We start from the raw sequence: 24,385 nt of genomic DNA, 5'->3' as shown, positions 1-24,385 counted from the left end.
GCTCTGAGCATGCCCAGCTCAGCCTCTTCCAGTTTTTTGTTGGTTTCTGTTTTTTTATCCAAAACCAACCTGCCCACAGGACACATGCATTCAACCTGCTCACACATGAAAAAATCTAATAAAAGCAGGCTCTCTCCTGTGGTAAGAGGAAGGGGCTGCTCTCCTTGTGATGAGGAGTAAGTCTTTCTAATTTAGCCACACGGTATTCGCCAGCCAACTAGGCTGCAACTCTAAAGCGGATGGTTTAACCATATGTCTGTATGTCTTGTTTATCAGTATGTCTTGATTATCAATTGGTTCCAAACATAGGAGGGAAATGCGTTGTCATTTATTGTACCGCTACAGCTCCAACAATGGGTTACAGAGAAAAGTGGGCGGGATACAGGTTCAGATTTCATGCAGCAGGGAGACCCAGTTAAGAGAATAACAGGACAAAAAAAAAAAGAGGAAATTCTTAAATTTTTTTAACTAAACAGAACTTGAGAAATGATCCGTTCTGACCGCTCCTGTTACAGATAAATAAGCAGAGCGCTGAAGGAACTGAGTGGCTTGCTCAAAGTCACATTACTAGTTAGTGGTAGAAACAAGACTTACACCCGGGACACCTGGCTCTCAGCTGTGCACTTTCTAAGCAGCTGGACTAAAGCAGACAGTAGTAGAGAAACTTTCCAAGTCCAGGAATACAGATATCACCAAGTAGGAGAACCAACCCCAGGGATTTTCAGCATGGGTGGTGGGTTCAAAGCCAAAGTGCTTTGTGCTCCCGGGGAAACTCTGGCTCCAATGCAACTGCGCATGCTCTGTTGCCCCCTCACACAGCCGAGCCTCAGTGAGCTCTGAATACTGCCTCGTTTTCCTGTCCTTTTCCTAGTGTTGCTCTCTCTGCCTATAATCTCTCCTTGCCACTCAAATATCATTCCTCTACAAAGTCTTCTCTGGTTTCACCACCCAACCCTCACCACTGTGCCAGCCACAAATGATCATCCTCCGATCTGAATTTCCTAGACACTTTCTTTGAATATTTCTTATGACAACACTTTCGACCTTGCGTGGCAGCTCTGCTTTATCCACTGTAGTGGAATATAAGCTCCTAGGGCAGCCTGACTGGCTATGTTGGTAGAGCATGTGACTTTTGATCTTGTGAGTTCAAGCCCCACATTGGATGTAAAGATTACTTAAAAATAAAATCGATTATTAAAAAAAAAAAAAAAAAACAGGGGGTGCTTGGGTGGCTCAGTGGGTTGAGGCCTCTGCCTTTGGCTCAGGTCATGATCTCAGGGTCCTAGGATGAGCCCTGCTTTGGGTCTGCTCAGCAGGGAGCCTGCTTCCCCCTCTCTCTCTGCCTGCCTCTCTGCCTACTTGTGATCTCTGTCTGTCAAATGAATAAATAAAATTTTTTAAAAAAACAGAATATAAACTCCTTAAAAAAATAAATAAAAACAAAATATAAGTTCCTTAAGGGCAGGGACTATATTCCAGCTTTTTTTTTGGTCTGTTTCTAGTACATTTTTTAGTGAAGTGTAATTAACATACAGTGTTATCATATTTGTTTCAGGTGTACAACATAATGATTCAACAATTCTATATAGTACTCAGTGTTCATCAAGATCAGTGCTCTCTTAATTCCCTTTATCTATTTCACCCTTCCTCCCACCCACCTTACCTTTGGTAACCACCAGTTTGTTCCTTCTGTTTAAGAGTCTAGGAGGGGTATTTTTTTTTTTGTCTCTTTTTTTATTTTATTTTTTCTATTTCATTTGTTCTATTTCTCAAATTCCACATATGAGTAGAAATCATATGGTATTTGTCTTTCTCTGACTGACTTATGTCACTTAACATTATACCCTCTAAGTCCACCCATGTTGTTACAAGTGGCAAGATTTCATTCTTTTTTATGGCTGAGTCATATTTCATTTTGTATATGTACCACATCTTCTTCATCCATTCGTCTGTTGATGGACACTTGGGTTGTTTCCATACCCCGGCTATTGCCAATAATGCTGCAATAAACATAGGGTTGCATACATCCTTTCAAGTTAGTGAAAATGAAAAGCTTTTACATGGCAAAGGAAACCATGAACAGAACAAAAAGGCAACCCACTGAATGGGAGAAGATACTTACAAATGATATATCCAATAAGGGGTTAATGTCCAATGTCCAAATACATGAAGAATTTATAGAACTCAATACCAAAAAACAAACAATCCAATTTAAAAATGGGCAGAGGACCTGAAAAGATATTTCTCCAAAGAAGAGATACAGATGGCAAACAGAAACATGAAAGATGTTCAGCATCATTCATCATCAGGGAAATGCAATTTAAAACTAAAATGAGTTAGCACTTTATACCTGTCAGAATGGCTAAAATCAAAAAGACAAGAAATAACAAGTATTGGTAAGGATGAGAAGAAAAATGAACCATCATACAATGTTGGTGGCTGTTGGTACAACAACTATAGAGCTAGTATGGAGGTTCCTCATAAAATAAAAATAGAATTACCATAGATCCAGTAATTCCACTAGTGGGCATTTACCCAAACAAAACAAAAACAAAAACAAAAACTCTTTCTAGTTTCTTTTAATAATAATTTTTAAGGGGCACCTGTGTGGCTCAGTCGTTAAGCATCTGCCTTCAGCTCAGGTCATAATCCCAGGGTCCTGGGATCGAGCCCCACATCAGGCTCCCTGCTCGGCGGGAAGACTGCTTCTCCCTCTCCCACTCCCCCTGCTTGTGTTCCCTCTCTCGCTGTGCCTCTCTCTGTCAAATAAATAAATAAAATCTTTTTTAAAAAATAATAATTTTTTAAAGCCAGTAAGCAGACACAATTGAAAAGTAAACAAGTTAAAAAATATATAAGAAAGAGCAAAGACACATCCTTCACTCCACAATAAGCACAGAGCTCTATTAGTGTTTCCCCACCAACATCCCATGGGAGGCCTAGCTTTCCGTGTGCTCAAGAGTACTCTCCACCATTGTGCAGGGAGACCAGACAGCATTCAGATGTGACATCAAATCGAACTTGTACTGGCACTGTTGAGTTCAAGGTCGTCCGTTTGTGCCCTGACTGAAGTGGGTTTAATCCTGCGTGCGTGCTGGATCCCATAGCCAAAGTAGATAGCCAACCCAATCAGCATCCAGACACCAAATCGGATCCAGGTGCCAGCTGCCATCTGCATCATAAGGTAAACATTCATAAAGATGCTCAGGAGTGAGAGGAGAGGCAGAGCAGGGACCTTCAAGTAAAGGGGAGTAGAGCTCTGTGGCTGTCTCCAGATGACCCCAGTGATCCCAGTGATGAGCACCAGGAGCAGCACAACCACTATAATCAGTACTGCATCTCCGGAAAGCAGCAGAACTGGCCACTGAGCCAGCGCCAGGCCAAGAAGAGTCAGCAGCAGGGCAAGCAGTGAGGAGCAAACGTAGACAACCAGGCCAGAGAATGCGGTGGGGGTGGGGCTGCCTGGATAAAAGAGTCCCCACATGGTCAGCTTCTCCAGCACAGGTCTGCTGTTCCGCTGCGCCCCTGCTGCATCATCTTCATCCTTCATTTCAGGCTGATACCTGACGATGAGAACACAAATAGCCACCAGGGAGTATGTAAGCAGGGTCCCAATCGACATGAGTTCCACAAGAGCGGTGAGTCCAAAGAAGAATGTCACAAAAGCTGTGATAATGCCCGAGGCCACAGTGGCCATGATGGGGAGGTCTGTCCTGGTGTACAGCCTGGCAAGGACACCGAACAGGAGGCCATCGTATGCCATCACATAGATCATCCAACGAATGAGGAACATAGAATCCAAGATGCCGGTAGAAAGAGCACAGAGGGCTCCAACAGCCACAACATAGCAGGCAGGGGCCCAGCCAATATGGAGAAATGCCTGAGGCAAGGGGCTCCCAGGTTGAAGCTGGTAGTAAGGCACCATGAGCGTAAGTGCCGCAGAGACACCAAAATACACCAAAAAGCAGATGAACACTGAAATCACAATGCCCATGGGGACAGAACGCTTTAGATTCTGGGCTTCTTCGGCAGCAGTAATAATGCTGTCAAAACCAGTAAATGCATAGAAACAGGTAGCTGTTCCACAGAGAATTCCCTCAAAGCCAAAAGGCACAAACCCTCCAGAGCCCAGAGGACCCAAGCTAGAAGTGTCATTGAGTCTAGACATGGTCATTATGTAGTCCTCTTCTGTGAGCTTCCAGTTGTGCAGGTTCCCCTTAATGAACCCAGAGATGATGACAAAACCAAGAACCAAAAGATTCACCACTGTGAACACCATAGTAACCAGGACAAACTCACTAGCCCTCAGAGCCAGCAATCCGGTGAGCAACACCACCAGGCCCACAGCAAAGAAGTCTGGATATTCTGTAAGGACATAGGGAACATACAGTGAGATCCTCTCACTCAAGGTCCAAGAGATCCAGTTCCCAATCAGGCCATCAAAAGCTAAACTCCAGGCCCGGGCCATACTGGCCATACCAGTAACACAAGACAGGATAAGGTTCCAGCCAGTGATGAAAGCCCAGAGTTCACCCACAGTGACATAGCTGTAGAGATACGCAGAAGCAGACTGGGGAACCTGGGCACTAAACTCTGCATAGCACAGAAGACAGGGCGGCCACCAAAAAGCAGATCACAATGGATGGTCCTGCTATTTCACTCGCCACCTCATCAGCCAGGACATACAAACCTGCACCCACTGTGTTGCCCACACCCAGGGACACTATATCCAGAGTGCTCAGTCTTCCGGCAGGAGAAATCTTAGCCACGTATTGCGCCAGTGTATGTCTACGTACCAGCTTTTTACCAAACCTGCAAAGTGCCTTGCACAGCATTCTAGATGAAACCGAAGAGGAGTCTAGGATCAGAGCACTGTAGCAAGTGCAGGGAGCCCAGAGTCTCCAACTGGGTTCAGTGAGGCTGAGTTAAGCCAAGCTGGGTTGGGGCTGCCAAGTTCAGGTGCTCAGGCTTCAGAGCTGCTGCTTTGTATTTCATCTTACGTGTGCTCTCCCTCCAGGATGCCTAAGACACAGTGAACAATAAATATTTACTGAACCCATATTCAACCCACCAACCAAAGCTTAGGAGTCGCATGTCACCTGTTGCAGCCCAAATATCACAGAAACGGACACCAAAGGACATTACAGAAAAAATCAGCTCTGCTTTCCCCCCCGAAAAAGTGCCAAATACCTCCCAACATTCTGCTTTTTTACGCACCACATGACATAATCCCATTTGGGTTCGTCTAACTCATGTAGCTTCATGTACTAATTAAGCTGTAAGACACAACAGGGCATGAATTTATTGTGCAATAATTCACACGCGGGATGTTTGCGCAGTGCTTGGGCGTGAGTTATGACACATTAATTCACGGCCTAGAGGGCCTCGTTGCAATTACAGACCCATTTTTTAAATATCATCTGAGTTTAAAATACAAAAATTGGTCCCCCAGTCTTAAAACCCTTACCCCCAAATCAGCTAGCCAAGGTCAGATGGCATTTTGGCCCCTCCTTGTTTTGCATTATCCGTTTAGCTGTGCTGATGGCCAAGAAAGTACAGTCCAACACTTCACCTTACCCACATAGGCCCACAGGGCACTGTGAGATGAGAGAAAGAGGGAGGAAGGGGCAGGGCCTTCCTAACTATCTGCCAGAATGGGAGGAACAGGCTGTTGGGGATGGAAGCACAGGAAAAATGGGTGCAGCCGTCAGCCCAGGGTCCGTGACTAAGAAGGGAGAAGAGCCAGAAAGGCCATTTTATGAATTCAGACGTTCAATAAACTTCACCCAAAGCAACCAGGCAAAATTCACTACAATTTTTATGTCCACAGTTATGAGAGTGTGATGGGCAGGGAGAAAAGAAATGTCACCTAGCTCAGTTGCTCACAACCAAAACAATTCCTTCTGTCTCCTCCTTCTCTAGGTTCCAGGAGAAAAGGAGAGCTCACTTCTGTAGACAACGCTCCTCGCTGGCCACACCATGCTCTATAAACACCCTATACCATCTGTGATGTCAGCTGCCAGCCACCTGGAGAATCTGCCCTGCTCTGTGAGCTTGTATTAAAACACTCACTTATAACTCCCTATTAATTTTTCACGAGGAGTTATTTTTAACTCCCTCAAACCATTGTCTGAATATGCCAAATATATTTTCTTAATGAACGAACCCGGCGTGTGGTTCCTCCTTCCCCTACTCCCCTGCTGCTATTCAAATGGTCCCCTCCTCATAGGGAGCAAGGCTTTGGATGAGCAATTCACAGCAATGCCCCGGAAATGAGTAGTGCAGAAGAGATAGAACAAAGTCATGCAACCCCCACTCTCCTCCCTACTCAGGCTTCAGTTTTGAGAGAATTTTAGGAAATGTTGTCAGGGGGTTTTAAAGACAGAAAGATCAAGTCAAAACCGAAAAATCTTCCCTACAGATTATCAAAAGGAACCCTTATGTTATTGGGTCAGACCTTCCATCTTCAAATCCATCAAGATTCCTTATTTGCCACCCACCGGTTCCAGTGCTCTGATTTACTAACAAGCGCACGAGATAGGTAAGGAGGGTCAATTCTTAACTTATGGGATCTCTCTATACTATAAATGTGATTGAGATATCTCCCACTCACCCCGGGCTTCAAACCCTTCAGTGGTTTCCCCACTGCCCTTCTTTTATAATCCTTCCTTCTTTCATAACCTGACCTGCACTTATTCCTCTAACCTCATCCCCTACCCACTTCCTGTTCCAGCTACAAAATTCTACACTCACTCTGTTCCCTTGCCTCAAATGCCCTCTCAAGCCCACTTTGCTTAGCTAAGCCCTCTTATCTTTCAATTCCCAGCTCAGAAACTGCCTCCCCAGGAAGGTTCCCCTGATCCTTACGCTGACTTCCCTATGTGTTCTCAAAGCAGCTGGGCTACCCCCATCAATCCTCAAGTATCAAAATTCCAGGGGTACCTGGGTGGCTCAGCCAGTTAAGTGTCCAACTCTTGGTTTTGGCTCAAACTTGATCTCAGCAGGGAATCTGCTTGATATTCTCTCCCTCTCCCCCTCCCCCTCCCCCTGCTTGCTCTCTCTCTTTCTCCCTCTCTCATATAAATACATAAAATCTTTTTTTAAAAACCCAGTTCAGCTGCCTGTCTCCTCCTGCGAGTTAGGTGCTCAATAAATATTTGTTGAACAAATGTACAAACTGAGGAGAGAAACCTGAAAGAGCACATAATCCAGAATTCCCATCTACTTGACCTTGAGATACAAACCTTGTAACCAAGCACCTTTATAAACCTGACTCAGGTAAATATATAAATGGTGTTACCTTCCTTGTAGAAGGCAATCAAAATGGAAAGTGTAGAGGGAAAACAAACTGTGATAAAACCTTGACCACAGATCATTCAGGGCAGGTATAAGCCACACAGAGGTGATAAAGAATTGTTTGTCTTTGAGGACGTTTGTTTTAAAAATATCGGGCGACCTTGGGTTATAAGCAACCAGCCACCCACACCCAGATAGAGAATTCCCACTTTTTCGAAGGCATCATGTCCAGGACCTATCATCTAGGCAGGATGCCCTAAGGCAAAGGTGCTCACCTCGAGGGACAGAAGGAGGCCTAATGAAGACACCTGGGGAACATTTTCAAACTTAGATCCTTTCCCTCTGGAGATTCTTGTCCACCTACCCCCTCACTTCCCAGGACTGGTCTAAGCCACCCCAACTGACAAGAAATTGTCCTACCTTTCAAAGGCAAGATGTTCTAAAAGCTTCCTTCACAAGAAGAAAGCCCAGTTTAGTAATTAGGGGTAAAGGCTGTGCAGGTAGACTGTTCAGCTTCAAATCACAACTCAACCTGTGGACAAATTAGTTCCCCTCTCAGTGCTTTCGTTTCCACAAATGGGAGTAAAAGTAAATAGCTCATAGGGTTGTTGTGAGGAGTAAGTGAAATGATGCTTGGGAAGTACTCAGCTCAGTGCCTGGTAACCATATGCAAATAATATAATCTACCTAATATTTAATGTTAACATCTGATCCAAAGTCCCCAAACTTTGAAAAGCAATTAATCTTTATAAATGTCCAGTCTCAAAATCATGCACTGAAATTCAAACTTGTTAGCTAGCCGTCATGAGAAAAATGAAAACTGTTTTTTTTTTTTTTTTTTCATATAATTCGCTTTGAAATTCTAAGGACTCTAATTAGACACCCTCATACATGTTGGTGCTAAACACTCTGCAGTCCTAGGCTGACTGAGTTAGACCAAGCATTGAAAAATGCAAGGCTTGGGGCACCTGCCTGGCTCATTGAGTAGGTCTCTGACTCTTGGTCTGGGGGTTGTGAGTTCAAGCCCCACTTTGGGCAGGGAGCCTACTGAAAAATAAAAACAGAGGTCAAAAAAGAAAAGAAAAATACAAGGTTCAAATACAATAATTATAATACTATCTTTGTCCACAGATGCCTCATCTTATTCCCAGAAGAAGCAGTGCTGGATACAAAGTGGCAAGAGCGAAGAACATTATGTCAAAAATTTCGGATTTGAGCCCTGGCTCTTTCACATAACTATATAATCTCGGGTAATTTGCTCAATCTCTCTAAACCTCAGTATCCCTGTCCTTAAGGAATCTTACTTCACTTTCCTTACTGGATCAATATGGGAATTCAATGAGAAGAGACAAACAATCACAAGCTGTTACTGGGAGTGTCACTGATGGCACCATCTCGAAGCACAGTCTTAGTGGAATTAACAATGCACACACCTTCCCACCCCACAACCCCTCTCCTGGGTACCTACCCCAAGGAAACTCTCTCCTGAGTCCATAAGGAGACTCAAATGAGCACGTTCGTCACAAGACTGTGGTCACTAGAGGTTGGAAGCTATGCCAGCATCTGTTACTAGAGGAATTTATAAATAAAATGTGCTATACATACACGAGGAAGTAACTCACAGCAGTCGGAAATAATAAAGTAGATTTACAGATAGCAACATGGGTAGATTTCAGAAACAACGTTACCTAGGAAAAGCAAAAGTATGTGTATGGCACAATGCCATTTATACGCATGTTAAGAACAGCCCCAAAATGCTATGTGTTTGTCAAGGATACACCTACATCTGCTAAAATGTCATGTCATTCTTCTGCTTAAAACCTTCTGCTGGTGTCCCTTTTCTACTCAGAGTAGAAGCCAAAGTCTGCATTTACAATGGCCTACAAAGTCCTACAGTATTTGCACTGACCAAGCTACATCTCAGTTTCCTGCTTCTCCTTCTTCCCATTCATTGCTTTCTAGCTATTGGCCTTCCAACCATTCTGGGCTCCAACATACCAGGCAAGATCTTACCTTAGGGCCTCTGTCCTTGTCGTCCCCTATAAATGGACCACTTCCACCCCAGAGAGCCACGTGGTTGCTCCCTTCACTGCATTTGGTGAAACACCACCTTTGTAGCAAGCTTTCCTTGATCACCCCATATAAAACTGCAGTCTGATCCTGACCACCCACCACAGACAGTTATCACTATTTAAGGTACTGTTTTACTTACTTATTTGGTATGATTTGTCTCACTCCAACAGAATTTAAGTTCCACGAAAGCAGAACTTTTTTATTATTTTGCTCCTGCTTGTATTCCTCGTACCTACAACTTCACCTGACACAGTTGGCACTGTGTATTTGTTGAATGGATGAGTGTATCTAAATATACATAGAGGGGTGCCTGGGTGGCACCGTTGGTTAAGTGTCTGACTCTTGGTTTTGGCTCAGGTCATGATCTCAGGGTTCTGGGATCGAGACCCACATCAGGCTCCACACCTAGAGCAGAGTCTGCTTGAGACTCTCTCTCCTCCCTCTGCACCTCCCCCCTGTGTTCTCAATCTCTCTCTCTCTCTAGGATAAATAAAATCTTTTTAAAAATAAAAATAAATAGGGGCACCTGGGTGGCTCAATGGGTTGAGCCTCTGCCTTCAGCTCAGGTCATGATCTCAGGGTCCTGGGATCGAGCCCCGCATTGGGCTCTCTGCTCAGCAGGGAGCCTGCTTCCCCCCTTTCTCTGCCTGCCTCTCTGCCTGCTTGTGATCTCTGTCAAATAAATAAATGAAATCTTTTAAATAAATAAATAAATAAAATAAGAATAAATAAATGCACCTATAAAGCATGGATTGGAGGAGCATTTTTTAAATGCACTAAAGCAAATGCCTCTAGTGAGGAGGGGAAATGAGAATAGAGATAAAGATGAAAAGGAAAAAGAAAATGCTTTGAAAAGGGGCCTGACGGGAAGCGGTGATGCCAGCATGCCATGACTGAGGGGGGGAATTGACCCCCTCCAGGCACTGCAGGTTCAACAAAGGAATTGCAGGAGACAATGCTGTGAGAGTACCTGGTACAGAACCTGATAAATGGCAGACTCAATAGATTTAAACTGAAGGGGACCCAGAATCCTGCAATCGTCAGGATGTGGAGTATACAAAGAAGAAACATCTGCTAGAAAGAGGGTGGAGAACAAGGGAAGATGGGGCACCCCTCTTACTAGTTCCCTCTGAACCCATGTCCCTTTTCCCAACTCCTCTTTCTCCTTCATTCCCTTCAGCTGTCTCTGGAAGGTCCTGTAGCTGGCACTAAGGATGCCTGCACCAGAGTTCTCTCTCTTTCTGGGGAACCAACCCAGCCACCTACCTCCCCACAAAGAGTGCAACAGTGGTTCTTCACATTTGCTGAATCATAGACTCTTCTGAGGTTGCTCACCTCAAAGAAGAAGAAGAAGGGGGATGATGATGAGGAGGAGAAGAAGAAGAAGAAGGAGAAAAAGAAGGAGGAGGAGGAGGAGAAGAAGAAGAAGTAGCAGTAGTAATAGTCGTCATCGTCGTCGTTGTCGTTGTCGTCGTCGTCATACTCTTCTGAAGTCCATCCACGGACCCTAGGCAAGAATCTCAGAGGAGGACCAACTGAATGGCAGGGTGGGAGATGCTTTTGATCATTCGTTTCTCTCAACTCTGTCATGCAGGGTGGTCCTTGGGCTCTCCCCACTTTTACTGAAGATGAGTGAAAATGGGCCTACAGACAGAGTAGGAAGATACCAGGGAAGCAACGCAAAGAACAAAACACATGGGAATTAAATAATCATAATTTATGACTCCAGCAGAAGCAGGCAGAACAAAGAGATGAACAACCAGACTTACAGAGGAAGAAGTAAACCCATGACTGGGAATCCTGAGAAAGTCTATCTGCAATCCAGTTCATAACAATACAGAGAAACATCTTCCTCAAACGCCCTTTCTCCATGAAATAAGCTGCAATTATTCCAATGGTTTATATTCAGTCCAGACTCTCTGACCCAGCTGTCAGTGTCCCGTCCTAATTCCCCCCTTCCCTCCGGCCCATCACCCGCTACCTAACTCAGCTCCTCACATCCTGACTTACCCTTCCTGGGATGAACCCTGCCCTGCCAGAGATGCCCTCCTCTCTGCTTTCCATCCAGTCTTTAGACCCTCTAGCTTTCCTCAGCCCTATTCTACAATTTCCCCTCATGTCTAGGAAGAATTTCCTAAGACATCCTGATTGATCCCCCATCTCCAACCTTCCTGCGCTCTCGGCCAGCACTTACAGCCGGTCCTGATGCTCATCTGAAACTAATTTCCCCTTTCAGTCTGGTGGTGTCCTGGGTGTGTCACTTAAATTCCCTTACAGTCTAAAAGCTTCCAGAGGGCAGGGCCAGGATCCATGTACCTCCTCCTTCTGAATTCCACACTCCCATCCCCAACCCTCACTCCCCAGGACAAGGACCTGCTCATAATTGTACCAAGTAACCAAAAGAGGCATTTAGGACAGAGGATATGAATATATAGATGTATTGATCGACTCCTTTATCTCGAGATTCCTAGAAATAGGGTTTTTTTTTTTTAACTTTTTCATTTTTTGGAAAGAGAGAAAGGGCCAAAGAGAGATGGAAACAGGAGACTGGAACATGCACCATCATTGATTTCAAGAGCATTTCCTGAGGACATTTCCTAATGAGGGCTCTGGGTCTGTGAATCTCAGTCTAATTAGGAAACAGTCTCTCCCAAAGGAGGTGCTTGGCGCAGGGGAGGTACTTAAAGAAACGCAGAGAGAGGCCAGGGAACATGAAGCCAGCTTGTATGAATTCCATAATGCCCCCAGCTCCAAACCCTTCCCTCCCTCCTCCTCCCTCTGTCTCTCTCAGTCTCTGAGCTCATTCCAAACTTCAAAACAAAAGTTCCATCCCAAGTCGCCAAGAAGAACTCCTGTCAAATCCAACAATCCACCCACTAAATTGCAGGCTGTCTTGTTTTCCCAGCCGGCCCCACCTACTCTCCTCCATCCTGGAGGTCACTGTGTTCACTCCTCTCTCTCTGAGAAGGGTACTGCCCTTACTCTGGACCTTTCCTTTTCAAAACACTCTTCCAAGTTAAGTTCCTTTCCAAGCAGTAAGTTCCACTGGTTCCCATGGTTGGGTGTTAACCCTCCTGCCAGTCAGGAAGTTGGCCTTGTGGCTCCTCCTGAATGGCTTCAAATACAGTTAGGATACCAGTTGCTTTGCTAGAAGTTTGGTAAAGACTTGAGAGGAAGGCTAATGAGCCTGTTCAATAATTATTTTCAGGTGCTCAAAGTTTCAGAGGAGGGACTTTAAACACAACATCTTCAGAAATCATATCAATCTCTTTCTGTCCAAGCCCAGCTCCTTCCCTGATCCCAAATTATATAAATTCTCTCATCCATCTTAAAATTTCCAGAGAATGAAAACTCCAGAGCCAATCAAACCAGGGACTCCCAAACAAACAAGTGTAAAGTTTTCTGGATAGCTGAGCTTTCCAAGAGTTTCCAAAGTCCTCATCCAAGCAGCCCTGCAACTCTGGAAGGGCTAAGACAGGAATACAAGATTAGAGGCTTTAGGTTCAGGTCAAGAGATTGAAATAACAGCAAGTGTGGTGTACGTAGTACACCCATATTTCCAAAGTGGAAACAGTTCAGAATACAGGCGAAAAAGTAAACAGAGCAAAAGCCATCATGAATGCTGGGGCCAAGTCTCATACCCAAGCGTAGAAGGAATTTGTTAACAACCCAAAGGAAAAATGGAATCTTCTCATTTTCTCTTTCTGTTGGTGCCTTGTCTAGAAGTATGCATGTGTGTGTGTGTGTGTGTGTGTGTGTGTGTGTCTAATCGTGGTCATTCATTTATTCATTCAACAGATATACTTGTCCCCAATTATTCACCACTGCTATAATTATGGCAAATAAAAAACCACAAAAATCCCTCCACTCAAGTTGCTTACATTCCTGCAGGAGGAAGCAGACCATAAACAAGTAATAAGAATATAGACTGTGTCAGATTTGTGATCAGTGCTGCAGAGAAAAGTAAAACAAGAGAAGGCTAGGATGTGCTCATGGTGGGTGTTGTGATTTTGAGATGGGTGGTCCAGACAGCCTCATGAGCACACTGCTCTGCAACCATCACCAGCATCCAGCTCTGGAACTTGTTCATCTTCCTCAACTGACACTCTGTACCCATTAAACAGTAAATTCCCATTCTTCCCTCCCCGCAGCCCCTGGCAACCATCATCTGACTTTCTGTCTCTATAAATTTAAATTCTCTAGGTACCTTGTGTAAGTGGAATCATACAGTGCTGTCCTTTGGTGCCCAGCTTCTTTCACTTAGCATGATGTCTTCAAGGTTCACCCATGTTGTAGCATGTATCGGAATGTTCTTCCTTTTTAAGGTAGAATAATATTGCATTGTATGTATGTACCACCTCTTGTTTATCCATTCATCCACTGATGGGCATGTGGGTTGTGTGGGTTGTAAATATGAGTGTATAAATCTCTTTCTGAGTCCCTGATTTCAGTTCTTTTTTTTTTTAAGATTTTATTTAATTATTTGACAGACAGAGATCACAAGTAGGCAAAGAGGCAGGAGAGAGAGAAGGAAGCAGGCTCCCTGCTGAGCAGAGAGCCCGATGTGGCGCTTGATCCCAGGACCCTGGGATCATGACCTGAGCCGAAGGCAGAGGCTTTAATCCACTGAGCCACCCAGGCCACCCCCTGATTTCAATTCTGAGGGATATATACCCAGAAGTGGGATTTATGGATCACACAATAGTTGCATATTTAATTTTTTGAGATGTCACCGTGCTGTTCTCCACCATGGCTGTACGATTTTACATTCCCACCAGCAATGCACAAGCATCCCGATTTCTGGGCATCCTCATCAATACTTTTTGTCTTCTCTTTCTTTAATAGCAGCCAATTCAATGGGTGTGAAGTGGTACTTGGCTATTTTTGAGGCACAACAAGGATGCCTATGGGGCTGGGACAGAATGAGCCAGCAAGAAACAGTAGGGGATGAGGTCAGAGAGAAAGGAGGAAGCCAGATCCTTCACAAAGGGCCTGAGAATCACTGTGAGGACTTTGGGTTTTACTCTGAGTGTGATAGAAACCTAGAAAAAGTGATAGTTTCATATGTTGGCTACTGATTTTCATGTTTTTTGGACAAAGTATTGGGTTTTCAAACTAAGGAAAGGCTTTCTCCAGAGTTTGGAAACAAGGCATGGAGACAAGTTTTGCAGAGACCTCAACAGATGTCTGATGCTTCTGACAACAGAGGAGGGCTGAACAAGCTGTGTTCTTGCATCTATCTCCCTCTCTAGATGCCAAAGAAGAGATGCCATACAGAGTCCCATGGGACAGAGACATGATGGATTGCTTTCATTGAAAGTGTTCATGTTATGAATTATCTCTAGGCAGAATTCAATCACTTAAAAATCAAACAAAAGTCATTTTAGTGTCATTCACCATTTTGGGTTATTCCCACCATTACTGTGGATAATCAAGAGCTGACATGGAGATAAAGGGCGCTTTTTCTGGAACCTAGTGAAATACAGGACTGCAAAGACAGAAGTAGGTAGACTCTCAGAAAGGGGCCAGGAACTATGTGAATCAGGCACTTGTAATCCTTGCAGAATTAAATAGATTAATCCAGTCCCAAGCCCCAGATGCCTCAGGAAGGACTGTCAGAAATGTCTGAGATGATCAGGGCTGGAGAGAGAAAGGGCCCCAAAGGGAAGCCTGAAAACACATTTCTGAGAGGCAAAGAGTACCTCTCATAACCTCACTTCCCCCAGGCGACAGGGATGAAAGCTTCTACATCAAAATGAGAAGTCCAAGGAGTTATAGATTTTCTCAACAATAAATAATCTGGAGAGAATGGCCGCCCAACCACCGTTTATAAATGTTAGAAAATACACACTTGTGTGTGTGGACTGGGGAGGGAAATGGAGGGTAGAGAAGGAGAGAATTATGGGGTTGTCCCCACTGGGAAAGGAGGAGGGACAGAAATCAATTTTCACCATGGCATTCTTAGGATTCAAATGGAGGTTAAGGGAGGAAACTATAGTAAAACTTAGAAACCTAAATAACTAATTTCAGCAAGGAAACAGGCCATGTACTCCTAGGTTCTGTGTGCTGTTTTTCTCTCCATCTGAGGACCACCTTATTCAACCTCCAGTCTTAACCTAGTATGATCACCACTCATCCCCCAGGAGAAAGAGACTCCACAGCTTGCCTCACATCATAGTTCCCAACTCCTTTCCCTTCTCTGTGGGCTCATTACAGAAGTCCTAGGTTACCTTTAAGCCTTCAAATATGTATAATAAAAGTGGGACTAGGATATAGGAGAAGGCCGCTCTTCCTCCTCTCCTCAAGTGGAAAAATAGTAGACGTAGGTAGAAGGGGAACTTTTAGGTCATTCATTCAGTCATTCATCCAGTAAATATTAAGCACCTTCTAAATGCCAGTCCTTATGCTTGACCCTACAAACACAATGGGGAGGAACACCTGTTCCCTGCCTGTATGCCATTCATTGTCTTTAAGAATGTTCTCATGGGGCACCTGGGTGGCTCAGTCAGTTAAGCATCTGCCTCCAGCTCAGGTCATGATCTCGGGGTCCTGGAATCAAGCCGCAAACTGGGCTCCCTGCTCCACAGAGGCCTGCTTCTTCCTCTCCCTCTGCCTGCCACTCCCGCCCCCCCCCCCCCGCTTGTGCTCTCTTTCTCTCTATCAAATAAATAAAATCTTTAAAAGAAGAAGAAGAAGAAGAAGAAGAAGAAGAAGAAGAAGAAGAAGAAGAAGAATGTTCTTATATAGGGGCACCTGGGTGGCTCAGTTAGTTAAGCATCCACCGTTAGCTCAAGTCATGATCTTGGGGTCCTGGGATCGAGCCCTGTATTGGGCTCTCTGCTTAGTGGGGCATCTGCCTCTCCCTCTCACTCTCTCTCTGTTCTCTCTCTCTCTCTCTCTCTCTCTCACTCTCGCTCTCTCTCTCTCAAGTAAATAAAATATTTTTTTAAAATAATGTTCTTATAGATTTTCCTGCCCCAAATGTTTAACCTGAATCTAATGATAAAAAATGATCCATCTACAAAACAACTTTCTATAGAAAGTTGACGTTCTATAAAACAACTGACCTGTGCCATTCAAAACTGTCAATGCCAGGAATGATAGGCTGAGGAACTGATGCAGATTAAAGGAGAATCAGGAGACGCTATAATAAGACATAATGTAGAACCCTGGATTGCACCTGAATCAGGAGGAAACACTCTACTACCAAAAAAAAAAAAAAAAAAAAAAATTGGACTATTAGTGAACTTTGAATAGAGACCATACCTCACACTCATATAAACACACACACACACACACACACACACACACACACACACACACACTGGAGAGAGGATGCAAATGTGGCAAAATATTAACAAGCCATCCTGGTGAAAGATAAATGGATGTAAATATACTATTCTTGGGACTTTCTGTAGGTTTGATATTTTTCAAACGAAAAAGTTAGGAAGACTGGGGCGTCTGGGTGGCTTAGTGGGTTAAGCCTCTGCCTTTGGCTCAGGTCATGAACTCACGGTCCTGGGATTGAGCCCCGCATTGGGCTCTCTGCTCAGCGGGGAGTCTGCTTCCCTCTCACTCTGCCTGCCTCTCTGCCTACTTGTGATCTCTCTCTCTCTCTCTCTCTCTGTCAAATAAATAAATAAATAAGTCTTTAAAAAGAAAAGTTAGGAAGAAAACAGGACTGTCCCAGTGGTAAAGGTTATGGATTCTTATTCCCTGAATGACCTTTATAAACCAGCATGCCATCGCTTTGGGTTGGAACAAAATCCTACCCAGGATGATCTAGCCCCAAATCAGGAACTTTAGATCAGAGGAGTGGGTGGGAAGATAGAAATCTTTTGTCTTTGATTTACAACCAAAATTGTCAGCAAGCAAAAATGCTTGGAAAGAAACCACAACCTTGGCTCATATTAGTACAGTTATAAAAACTACCTACTGTTATTGTCATTTTGTGGGACTAACACAAATTAATAAATCAGGGCCCTAGGCTTGAGCTCTAAAAGGCACCGGGGAACATGTGCAGAGGTTGGAGGCAGAGAAAAATGGTATTTGGCAAATAGGGGGACGAGGTATATGTGTAAGAATTAGGGATACATGGAGAGAGGGAGAGGGGTGAAAGAGAACCAGAATTTGTTGAGCTATAAGAAATGCACATATGTTATTTAGTTTAACAACCAAATGAAATAAGTATTATTATTCCACTTTACAGACTGAGAGGTGAGACAACTGTCCTAAGCTCATAACAGCCAGTAAAAAGAAGAGCTGGAATTTGAACTTTGCTCTTTGTTACTTCAAAGACCATGTCCTTTCTACTGTAGCACCTTACCTCCACAAAGAGTCAAGACTCTAGAACTTGGCCATTAAAGGAGTATTTGAGCCAGTTCCTATCTTTGAGTCCAGGTCACCCTCTGCCGATGTCTTCATTAATAGATATTAATAGATATTAATGAACCAGAGCTAAAACTAAAGGGATCATTAAATCGGAAGGCTCCATCTAACCATGTCCTGCCAAAATCCTAACCCAGTCTTGGCAGCGGGTGGTGGGGGTGGTGGACTGCCCGGCTGGCTCCTCCAATAGAGTATCTGACTCTTGACCTTAGGGTCTTGAGTTCAAACCCCACATTGAATGTAAAGATTACTTTTTTTTTAAAGATTTTATTTATTTATTTGACAGAGAGAGATCACAAGTAGACAGAGAGGCAGGCAGAGAGAGAGAGAGAGAAGGAAGCAGGCTTCCTGCTGAGCAGAGAGCCCGATGCGGGACTCGATCCCAGGACCCTGAGATCATGACCTGAGCCGAAGGCAGCGGCTTAACCCACTGAGCCACCCAGGTGTCCCTAAAGATTACTTTTTTTAAAAAAGTAAAAGTCTAACCCAATCTAGGGTCAAAATGTCTCTAGACTATATTTTTAGATGCCAAGGAAGATTCCAAAGCATCCTCAAACCTATTCCAATAGTTCCCAGTTATGATTTTATAGCTAATTATAATTCCTACCCACAACTTTAATCCATCTCCTTTTGCTTGGCTTTTAGTAGAAATATAAGATAATAGCTCTCTAGTTGCCAAATATGTCACCCACCTGAGACTTCTTTCATCAGTCTATCCCAAATCTTTTCTAGTGACTACCTCATTCTTAAGAAGAAGAAGAAGAAAATCCTCAGTGGGGTCAGAAAGTGCTAGAGAAGGAAATGAAGCCTTCACTCTCATTGCATTAGGAAAATGGGAATGGGGACCAGATATTTCTAAAAATGCGAGCTCAATAGCAGGAAGATGGTTGCAATTTCCCTGAAAACCTAAAAACCTCCAGGTTTGCCCTTCCCAAACCTCAGCCATCACCCAAGGCTTCCAGATGTTGCTAGCACACACTGTAAGGAAACATCTGTCTCAAAGGACAGCCCCAAGTGGGACAAAGAAGAGTAGGAAGGCAGACGGTGCCAATTTAATGAGGATGGTTTAACAAAACATCTTTTTAAGTTTTCTAACTCACTTGGCCATTTGTTCCCCAGACTTGGCTGCCAATCAGGAGCAGACTGGGAATGTTTGCCAGAGAATGGCAATCCCCTCTTTATCCTTAGCCCAGAAGGACACAGTACCAGAAAAATGTCAGCTCTCCAGTCACTCCAAAATATGATTTCCCCATTCCAGATCCAAAACTTCATGATGATGCTGGGAAAAAGGACTTGAGCTCTGTCAGACTGATCGTTCTGGTTTGATTGTTGTTGACAGAGACCTGACCCAATAGAATATAAAAAGTGAGCATTAGTGTTCCCCATTGTGACCCATGTCTCTGACCAGCTCTGAACTCATAGCATCTAAGAGCATTGTTAGTATTTACTAATCATCCATGGAAACAAGCACAAAGACAATGGACATGAGCCATCAATATAGACTTCTCTGTTTATTCTTGTATCTCCTCATTATTTTTTAAGGCTCTTAAGAAATATGGACTTGAGATAAGGAATAATGAGTATTCCGAACATGCTGTTAGTATAGGAAGATCAAAAAAGAAGATAAAGGACTGCCTATCTATTTTAGTTTCAAAAAGAAGAAAACCCCAAATATATCCAAGAACAAGAGTATTGACAAAGCAGTTCCCAAGGACCCTGACTTTATTCAGGGAAATTGCATAAAAATTTGGATTAAGTCTAAGGAAATGAAATCAAATGAAAACCACTGGTTTCAGATATTTGCCGATCACCAACCTAGCCCTCAATTCAATTCAGCTGACATGAAGTCACTTAGACACTTAGCACCTTGTCCACACTAGACCTCCATCTAGTAGGTTCCTACAGCTTGAAAATAACTGCATATCCAGAGCCAGCCTCCTGCCATACTTCCCGGTCCACCCTCCTGGTCCATAAAATTGGTAACTCTACCAAATGAGATCCTCTCAGCTCTCAGATTCACCCAGCAGCCATCAGACAGTGCTGCCCTTCCTTGAAGCAGGATAAAGCCCTAAATCACATTCTTCCTGACTACTCTGCATTGCAGCAGATAACTGAAGTGTGAGTGCCCTCTACCCTCCTTCTGGAAAATGACACTTTCCTCAAGTCTTAAAAAGATTCTCTGTCTCTCTCTCACTCCCTCTCCCCATCTCTCCCCCAACCAGACCTGCAGTTTCCTGCTCTCTATTAAATCCAAACTTCCAAGATTGCATTTCCAAGGCTTTCTTTTCACTGTTCTTCTACCACTTGCTCCTGCTCTTAACCTTTTCTGTGGCTCCTGCTTGAATAGGACAAATCCTTACCCCACACATGCACATCTTGACATCATTAACATCAGCCCTCACACAAACTGTCCCTCTCTGCCTAGAACTCACTCTTTCGAAACCCTGTTCAACATGACCCTCCTTCCAGAAGCTTCTCTGGCCACACCTACAGATAGATATCTGAGCTCTCCAGTTTGCTCTCCTTGTGTCCCACTCTTCTCCTCATGAAAATCCAGTGGCATATCTCACTGACCTAGAACTCTGCACTGGGAGAACACCCAGTCAGGGAGGAGGGCAGGAGTAGTAGGTGAAGAGGTGGAGCCCAGAGCTCCTGCCTGATGACTTTCAGCTGGCCTTGCCTTCCCCAGCAGAAGCCTGATGTACAAAGAGTTAACTGGCCACCACGAAGGAAATAAACCCCAGGCTCTACAGCCCAATGTGGTGATGTCAACAATCTAAAATCAGAATGGAGGCCCAAATCTCTCTCGCTACAACAAAGTGAAAGTAGAAAGGAAATAACCTAAGTTGGCTGAAACCAAGTGCATTATCTGTGCCATTTATGATTTGCTCCTGTGTCATCCCCTTGATGTGTGACAACTGAACAGACAACACAGAGTTTATTACCTCCACTACTTTACTTAATTTGGAAAATAAGTCACCTCATGCTTTGGCATTAGGCAACTCCGAGTGTAATAACTATATGTAAGGCTTGCCTGCAGAATGGGGGAAGAGGACAATAGTCAAATGACCAAATGGTGTACAGAACAGGATTTCACTTGCTTCAGGAGAGGGAAGTATCCATGAAATGCCCTCGTCCTGTAAGCTCCCAGAGAAAAGGATTTCCTGTGTTTGCTACCATTTTTCCTGTACTATCTGCACATCACTAAACAGATAGATTCTGCACACTTTGGTTTGGGTCTAAACTGAGAAACTGGATGGTCCCTCAAGTAGAAACCACAAATAGTTTTTAAGTGAGAAAGACTGGATTCAATCTATTAAAGATCAGATTTCAACTAAGTGTAAATGAATATAAAGGCAAATACCAAATTAGAAAATCCAGGCACCACAGTGATTCTTTGTGGAAAAGAATTCAAGCAAAAGCAACATTTTTCTCCCCCTTAATTATTAACACCAGCACTGTCACCCCCAAATCACCAGGCACTCATTTACACACTATGCAAGACAATGGTGGCAAACAGAGAACTCCCTCTGGAAACTTAAAATTAAGGGCATTTTCTGGATATTTCTTTCTCCTGAAGGAATTCTTCCCCACCTGCCAAAAAAAGTAAAAGACACATAAACTATGAACCGGAAAGGTCATTCCTAAGTCAGAAATGAACAGTTAAGGCGAGGATATGTCAAAATCCCAGATGGCTTCATAGCTGGTGGGAAGTTAGAATAATAAGGACCTCATTTTCCAGTGTTGGCAAGACTAGAGAATATCTTCTGTGCACTGTGGGTTAGCCTGAGAAGGCCCCATGGAAGAAGCGGCATTTACCCCATCTCAGCATTTTGTGTAACTGTTTCCCAGGAAAACATCAGTTCCGGCTACATCTTCAGCTTGGGCCATGATATAATAAATAGAGCCTCTTTTTGGCCTTCCTTCCATGCCCCCCACCAAAAACACAAAACAAACTCCACCATACCCTAAACCAGTAAATCCAGTTAGTTTGCTCAACGATACAGATTCAGTTAAGTATTTGATACAGATACTAATATAGATCTAGATGTTAAAATACAATAATAATTCTCAGTCTTGGTCTGTGCAGAAAAGGAAAAGAGAGAGAATCGTTTCCGTGTTACTTCTCCCCAGGGGAAAGATAAGTAAAGTTCGGACAGTTTCCCTGAAAGGTTGGAAAGAAGGCTGAAGTAGGGCACCTGGGTGGCTAAGCTGGCTGGGCCTCCAACTCTTGGTTTCAGCTAGGGTCATGGTCTCAGGGTCCTGGGATCAGCCTCCGCCCCATGTCAGGCACTATGCTGGGCATGGAGCCTATTTGAGATTCTTTCTCTCCCTCTCCTTCTGCCCCTTCCCCCATGCTAAAGCTCAAGTAACCAAATACAGCTCATGCTAAAGAAAATAAACATCCAAACTTATCTCCCAGGAGTCTTGTGAGAACAACCTCACCAAATGGATCACTTACCAGGCATTTTCCCACCTATTATCTTACTTTGTACTATATTTTGTTTCAATGTTACTTGGAAGAATCCATTGTCTCCCTTTCTAAAATAAAAACTCCTGGGGCACCTCTGTGGCTCAGTCAGTTAAGCCTGTCAGTTAAGCATTTGAATTCAATTCAGGTCATGATCTCAGGTCCTGGGATGGAGCCCAACATCAGGGCTCCTCACCCAGTGGGGAGTCTGCTTCTTCCTCTCCCTCTGCCTCTCCCCTCATCTCTCTCTCTCTCTCTCTCTCAAATAAATAAATAATAAAATATTTTTTAAAAATTAAAAAATAAAATAAAAACTCCTAAAAATTTAATAAAATGGGGCACCTGGGTGGCTCAGTCAGTTAAGCATCTGACAGGCTCAGGTCATAATCTTGGGGTCCTAAGATCAAGCCCTGCATCTGGCTCCCCACTTAGCAGAGAGTCTGCTTGTCCCTCTCCCTCTCCTTCTGCCCTTTCCCCCATTGTGCTCTGTCACTCTCTTCCTCTCTCTCTCAAATGGATAAATAAAGTCTTTTTTAAAAAAGTAATAGGAGGGGCGCTTGGGTGGCTCAGTGGGTTAAAAAAAAGTAATAGGGGCACCTGGGTGGCTCAGTCGATTGGGTGTCTGCCTTCAACTCAGGTTGTGATCCTGAGGTCCTGGGATCAAGTCCCAAGTGGGGCTCCCTGCTCAGGGGGAGAGCCTGCTTCTCCCTCTCCCTCCGCTGTTCCCCCTGCTTGTGCTCTCTCACTCTCTTTCTCTCTCTGTCAAATAAATAAAGTCTTTTAAAAAATTAAAATTAAATAAATAGAAACTCCTTAGGGTAGAACGTGATTCATGTTCTATCGATGAGGTGAGAAACCATAATTCTACAAGTAAATATCACTAGGGGCAACCTAGACTTGAGCTTGAAGGTATGGCAGCCCCCAGACTGTCTGCTCATTAGACCAAGAGGAAACACAGCCACTCCTCCAACTCACCTACCTACCCTACTACCCCCAGCACTACACCTCGCAAATCCCTTCCCAGTCTGGCAGAGGCTGAATTCCAAGTCAGTGAAAACCCATCCTGATGCAGACTAACACACATCAGACCAACTGTATATAAACATCCCCCCCCAAACATAGTCCAAAATCTATGTAGATATAGACCAAAACATTTGTGCTTCCTTCCTTCAATATCTATGGAGTCCCTGCTACGTGCAGACACAACACTAGTTTCATTGCACCATTATTTGTGTAAACAATCAAATAGCCAGAGCTTCTCTAGAGGCCCTATAGACTCCAAATTGTCTAGTATCATTCTGGAATGGTTATGAACAAGTGGCTGTTCTTAAACATTCTGGGATAACTTCTGAAAAAACAAGAGTTAAATCCAATGTTCCTCATTCATGGTTTGACACCAGGTTTGGTGTCAGTCAGAATCCAGTTTTGGAAATTCTTAACATTTCTATCACACCAAAACAAGATGATCAAGTTGACAAATCAGAAAATCCTGAGCCTCTGCTTTTAGATGTCTTCAGAAACTAGATGGACTACCAGGAAGAATCAGAATTAGATTTTCCAAACAGGAATCCGAGAGAGAGATGGGGAGGGGTGCCTGACTGGCTCAGTCAGTTGAGCATCTGACTCTTGGTTTCCACTCAGGTCATGATCTCGGAGTTGTGAAATCAAGCCCCACTTCTCCACTCTCAGCAGGGAGTCTATTTGATTCCCTCTCTCCTTCTCTGTCTGCCCCTCCCCACACTCATATGCTCTCTAAATCAATCAATCAATCAATCAATCAATCTTTAAAAAGGAAGAAGAAAGGGGCGCCTCGGTGGCTCAGTGAGTTAAAGCCTCTGCCTTCGTGATCTGATCCCAGGGTCCTGGGATCGAGCCCCACATCGGGCTTCCTGCTCAGTGGGGAGCCTGCTTCCTCCTCTCTCTCCGCCTGCCTCTCTGCCTACTTGTGATCTTTGTCTGACAAATAAATAAATAAAAATCTTAAAAAAAAAAAAAAGGAAGAAAAAAGAGAGTTGGGTAAAGCCAAGAAAGGTGTGAAATTAAGGGATTAGAAAGTGATGTGATGGGGCGCCTGGGTGGCTCAGTGGGTTGGGCCTCTGCCTTCAGCTCGGGTCGTGATCTCGGGGTCCTGGGATCGAGCCCCGCATCGGGCTCTCT

The 24,385-nt window shown here is 44.0% G+C and overlaps 1 pseudogene across 1 annotated transcript; it reads right to left on the bottom strand.

The window, feature by feature from the left end:
- Positions 1–3,010: 3,010 nt before the first annotated feature.
- On the bottom strand, positions 3,011–4,835 carry LOC111157993 (annotated as a pseudogene). The gene has a single exon (XR_002641329.1). The product of XR_002641329.1 is annotated as a cationic amino acid transporter 3 pseudogene (transcript).
- Positions 4,836–24,385: the final 19,550 nt, after the last annotated feature.

Source organism: Enhydra lutris, unplaced genomic scaffold (genome assembly GCF_002288905.1).
Source record: "Enhydra lutris kenyoni isolate GAN:26980312 unplaced genomic scaffold, ASM228890v2 scaffoldscaffold56, whole genome shotgun sequence".
Lineage (NCBI taxonomy): Eukaryota > Metazoa > Chordata > Mammalia > Carnivora > Mustelidae > Enhydra > Enhydra lutris.
This window is presented reverse-complemented; position numbering and strand designations above follow the sequence as displayed.